Source organism: Tyto alba, unplaced genomic scaffold (genome assembly GCF_018691265.1).
Source record: "Tyto alba isolate M040663 unplaced genomic scaffold, T.alba_DEE_v4.0 Super-Scaffold_8, whole genome shotgun sequence".
Classification (NCBI taxonomy): domain Eukaryota; kingdom Metazoa; phylum Chordata; class Aves; order Strigiformes; family Tytonidae; genus Tyto; species Tyto alba.
In genome coordinates, this window is record NW_024881329.1 from 21,729,435 (window position 1) to 21,735,434 (window position 6,000).

The following is a 6,000-nucleotide window of genomic DNA, read 5'->3' on the forward strand; positions in this document are numbered from 1 at the left end:
AAAAAAAAAAAAAGGGGCAAAACCCTGAGCTCAGGATCTTCCTGTGGGGCTGTGGGCATGGCTGTGTGTGTGCTTGCAGGACAGAAAGCTCTTGCCTCGTTCAGTAGCAGCACAGCCCAAGGGGCCTCTGCGATCTGGCGGGGAGCGGGTGGCCTGCTTGTGCTTAGCTGTGGGGCGCCAGTTTGCGTAGCGGGAGCAGGGCTGGTTTGTTTTCCGGGCTCCTATTGTTGGCCAGTATCAACATCAAAACCTGGAGCAGAGGGATCGTCAGCTGTTGGCCGATGCACTTTTGGAACTCGATAGGTGAGCTGTAGTGAGCGAGCTCTACCCAGCACTGAGAAGGACGCATCGAAGCAGGTTATTACAAGAATAAATACTAAAAGAGGGAGTGATTTAATGACAACATAAACCTGCACTTATTTAAGCGCTCTGCCTCTTTTTGGTTTTAAGCTCATTTAAAGATACACCTGTGAGTGGAGGTGGGGAAAAACATCTTCCCGTCTTTCAGGCCTCCCTCACATTACAATATAGTCACTGTTGAGCCTGTTTATGAGAACAGTGCCATTTGTTCCCACAAAGTTTTGGTGTCTGCTCAGTCTTCACAAGCCAGAAAGCTAAGCAGTGTCATGAGGGCTGACTAACACAGCAGGTAGAAAAGTGAAAATTCATAGAGCAGAGGATTGCACACATAGATGTAATTTTTTTAGAAGAATGATTTAACTGTTCTGATGAAAAACCTGTGATTTATCATACCATATTATTCAGGCTCTGTAGGATGGCAAGCCACCTATTTGTTCTTTATTATTTTCACTAGTACTAGCTTTTTGTGAGTTTTGAAGCCAGTATGATCTTGTAGATGCTGAATTAAAGATTATTTGTTTTCTTGTAGTGACAGGCCATTTACTCCGTTGTGATGTGATTGTTGATATGATAGACAGGATTGAAATTATCTCCCAAACTTGAGAAAGTGTGGTCGATTCTACCCTAGAGTTGGCTGAGAGTGCTCTGGACATCGAAGGTAGTACTTGTGAGAAGCTCTGCTGCTATAATTCCAAAGTTGTAATTCTTCCTCCTGAGAGAGAAATGCTTCTTGTCTTCCTATTTAAAGGGAAAGGAGGTTTGGATTTACAATGTCAGCTAGGAAGAATCTATGAGTTTTAGTCTCTGTGTGAATTCTCCTTTCTGTAGATGATTATCGGATTCCTGTAATTTGTGAAAGTCACCTTTTTGCAGAATTAGAACTTTCCCTTGAACTTCATGAGCTTGAGCTTCACGACCAAGTTATTGTGCCTGGTAGGTCTGACCTACCAGTGGCCTGGAGGTGAAGACAGTCACTGTGAGAGCAGTGCAGGTGGGACGGAGCAATCTGGTCTTGGTTCATGAGAGTATCCTTCTAAATAGAGTCCCAGCTAGATCTTGTGTCCCGATATTTGGCTGTCCTCTTTCCCAAGTATGACCAACCTGGTCTGTAGTAAAAGAGACTGTGAAGGGAAATAGGAAATGTTGGGATCTGAATCTGAGTTTCTCTGAATGCTTTAACTTCTCAGAGTAGTTACTGGGACTCTCTGAGGACATCTGCATTCTTTTTTAATAAAATGAAAATCTTGAAAGGATTCCTATAAAAGAACAAAGATTTTCATATGCGAGCTGCATCTGTTCTTCCTAATTGCACTATCTGTGTTGTAGAAGATGGATTTTGGGGTAATAAGAAAATGAAAGCTTGATTGTAAAACTCACACTTTTTTTTTTTTTTTGATGAGGATCATACTTCTTTAAAATATAATTGCATCCATTATGTTGGCAGTGAGCATCTAAATCTTAAGGCAAAAGCAGACTGCCTCTTTTCAAGTGCACTGATTTGAAAATTGAAGTTGTCTTTTCTCTGTTTGATGGGCCGCTCTCTAAATCAGAGTAATTAACTAAACTAAAGATTAACAACAGAGAATGGGCCTCAGAGCTTGGAAAGCATGTGTCATGGTTGCCCTTGTGCCACTTTTGTGCTGCTTGCTGAACTATTTTTGTTGGAGTGTTTGGAAGCAAGAATTAGTTTTTACATGATACTGGATACTTTGGAGGATGAATAATGAGAGCCTTTCTGCTTCAGTCACTAATTCCTACCCAGAAAAAGTTTTGCAGTGACCATAAGCACGGGCTGCCTCATGGCTGTCCTCTGTTCTGCACTGAAATCTGTTTATTGGCAGCAGAAAGATGCCTCTGGAACGGAAATTACCACCACTGGCACTCTCACTGCTCTAGGACAAAATGTAATGTGAACCTCAGGTTTCCAAGCCAATTTAGGAGCACTTTTGTTATTAATCTGCACATTAATAACTTTTGATAATAGAGTTGCATTTCTTAAAACTGCGTTACCACCATTAGTTGCTGTTGATGATTCTCAGGAGCAAACCGTATGTTTTATTGCATGTTTCACCGTAACCAGGAGACAGGTGGATACTGGAAGTGAAGTGAGAGTATGTGATCACTGTAGAAGTTTATGACACAGACAGCACTAAAGTGTATTTATCTGATGTGAATATGTGTTTAGTTAACAAGGAGCAGCTGCCAAAGGGAGTGCCATGATGAATTGTGTTAGAGATATTTAGCACTAATAAGGCAATGAGAGAGAGAAGGAGATTAACCCTTACTGTGTTATCTCAGTCTCTCCCTCAGTCTCTCTATTGCACACATTTTTAGTCACATTTCATCCATTCTGATCTTCTTACTATGTTACAAATCTCTACAGAAATCCATGATTCTGTGTTTGTGGAATGAGCATTGGGTTTTCCTTGTAAGGGGGCACAACTTTTACTGATCTCTATAAATTTGCAGAACTTGAGAATAACTTGACATTTTTCTAAAGAGTATTTTGAAGAGCTCCTGTCTTCTCATAATGTGTCTTACCATATTGTTCAGGCCCTGAAAGATGGCATCACAGGGATAAAGGCTGAACAGACCCTCACCTTCCCTTGGCAGCCCTTCCAGAGCCCTACCAACACCAGGACTCTGCAATTTTTCTAACACCTTACACTCGACCGCATGTGAACTTCATGACGTTCAACAAGGTGCAAGAACCTGCACTTGGGTTGGGGCAACCCCCACTATTAATACAGGCTGGGGGATGAAGGGGTGGAGAGCAGCCCCAAGGAGAGGGAATTGGGGGTGTTGGTGGGGGGAAAACTGCCCGTGAGGCAGCCCCGTGCGCTCGCAGCCCAGAACCCCCCCGTGCCCTGGGCTGCAGCCAGAGCAGGGGGGGCAGCAGGGCCAGGGAGGGGATTCTCCCCCTCTGCTCTGCTCTGGGGAGACCCCCCTGCAGTGCTGGGGCCAGCTCGGGGGCCCCCAACATCACAAGGACACGGAGCTGCTCGAGCGGGGCCAGAGGAGGCCACGGAGATGCTGGGGGGGCTGGAGCAGCTCCCCTGGGGGGCCGGGCTGAGAGAGTTGGGGGGTTCAGCCTGGAGAAGAGAAGGCTCCGGGGAGCCCTTCGAGCGGCCTCCCAGGGCTTAAAGGGGGGACAGGAAAGGTGGGGAGGGACTCTGGATCAGGGGGTGGGGGTAGGACGAGGGGTGATGGTTTTACACTAAAATAGGGAAACTTTAGATTAGATATTGGGAAGAAATCCTTCCCTGTGCGGGGGGTGAGGCGCTGGCCCAGGGTGCCCAGAGCAGCTGTGGCTGCCCCCTCCCTGGAAGGGTTCAAGGGCAGGTTGGATGGGGCTGGGAGCCCCCTGGGCTGGGGGAAGGGGCCCTGCCCGGGGGGGGGGGGGGTTGGAACTAGATGATCTTTAAGGTCCCTCCCAACCCAAACAACTCTATGATTCTATGAAAATGGGTCACCTACTGCTATCTAGTGTTGGGGGAATATTAAACCCATTAATTAGTTCTCAGCATTTTTTTTGCAACAGTTGTTTCATCTGTGTGTTTACAAGGACAGGCCTCCATCCTGAGAACATATCAAAAATGACAAGGACATACTCAAAACTACTGCATTTAGGCATTTGAATAAATTAAATTTGCAAATTTACAAATTGTCCCCATGGTTTAGGGTGCGCAGCTATGCTTGTCTTCTCCTTCTGTCTTCCATTATTTTCTTGAAAAGTTGTCCTAACAATATGAAGATTCAAGAATTTAAGCAGTACTTTGTTAGCAAGCTTCAGTCATTTACACCTTAATTTCTGGCAAAATGAAAGCCCCTTCCTGATTGTTCAAGCTATAGAATTAATTGATTAAATAAAAATGGGTATGAATTATACAAAAACTAAATTCATGTGGACTATTAAAAAAAAAAAAGATATTTAAACTTCTTTAACCTTCCTTTTTCATTATTATCTGTATCTTCAGATATACCAACATTTTAATGATGTAGCCATTAGCTCAGTGACTTCATTAAAGCATTCCATTGCTCTCATTCCCTTCCAAAAGAATGTCAAGAATAGACAAACAACTGAAAATATGCACATACGAAAAATTTGGGGCAAACCAACCGTGTCATATAGCTTCAATCACCCCCCCTTGGCTGGCGGTGGCCACTGAACGGGTCCCACGAGCACCAGCACGTTGATCCGTTGTTCCTCCCAAAGCCGGGAGCTGTAAATCACTCTGGCCAGGCTCCTGGCAGGGTATTTCCTGCCCCCCTGGGCTGCTGTAGTGCAATCAGTGTGATGTGATCAAGGGAATTATAGCTTGAAACCAGGAGAGAAGTTTTTTTTCAAGCAAGAGGGGAGTTGCCCTCTCCTTTAGTAGCTTCTGAGGAATATATCTTGGGGAGAAATCCCTGGGCATGTGAAAGAAGTTAGAGCATCTGCACCTTCTTCATCCTTAAAATCCTAATCGCAATCAGTGCTGGCTGAGTCGTTAGTTTAGCTCATATTCAGTACGAATTGAAACTTTTAAAGCAAAGCTCCTGCTGCTTTGGTGGATGAGCCTGGTGTCCCTGGCTCTCTGGCGGGGCCGTTCTCTTTTGGAGCTGGGCTCTGTCAAGAGTGAGAGCAAGTCAGGGATGTCATTAGGTGGTAGAGCAAGTGGAATGTAAGTCGGGCTATGAAGGGGCTGCCAAGAGAAGGTGAGAGCCAGTGACAGCTTTCTGTCCTGGCCACGTCGGTGTGAGAGCCTTCTTTGGCCATTTTCTCTTTCCAGCCTGGAATTTGGCCATTTTCTCTTTCAGACCTGGACTTTGGCCAGTGAGGCAGCAGGGAAATGAGACCCTTAGGAGACAGCACAAGCGCCGAGCCCCCGCGTTGGTGAGGCTGCACAGGGGTTGCCAAGGAAGGGTGAGGGCCAGCAAGAGCTTTCCTCCCGGCGCCTTCCGTGCGGGAGCCTTCACTGGATGTTTTCTCTTAAGGTTATGCAGGGAGAAAATGAGAGGGGCCAAAGCCGAACTAGAACTTAATCCGGCTACTGCCATAAAAGACAATAAAAAATGTTTCTATAAATATATTAACAACAAAAGGAGCGCTAAGGAGAATCTCCATCCTTTATTGGATGTGGGGGAAAATATAGTGATGAAGGCTGAGGAGAAGGCTGAGGTACTTAATGCCTTCTTTGCCTCAGTCTGTAATGCTAAAACCAGTTGTTCTCGGGGTACCCAGCCCCCTGAGCTGGAGGCAGGGACGGGGAGCAGAATGGAGCCCCCACAATCCGAGGGGAAATGGTCAGCGAGCTGCTACACCCCTTAAACACACACAGGTCTACGGGGCGGATGGGATCCAGCCAGGGGTGCTGAGGGAGCCACTTCCCATCATTTCTCAGCAATCCGGGCTCACTGGGGGGGTCCCGGGTGTCTGTACGAGACAACCAGGCGATCAGGCAGCACGGGTTTATGAAAGGCAGGACCTGCCTGACAAACCTGGTGTCACCTTCCGTGACAAGGTGACCCGGTTACCGGATGAGGGAAAGGCTGTGCAGGTTGTCTACCTGGACTTTAGCAAAGCCTTTGACTCCATTTCCCACAGCATTCTCCTGGAGAAACTGGCTGCTCCTGGCTTGGGCAGTTCTGTTTAACTGG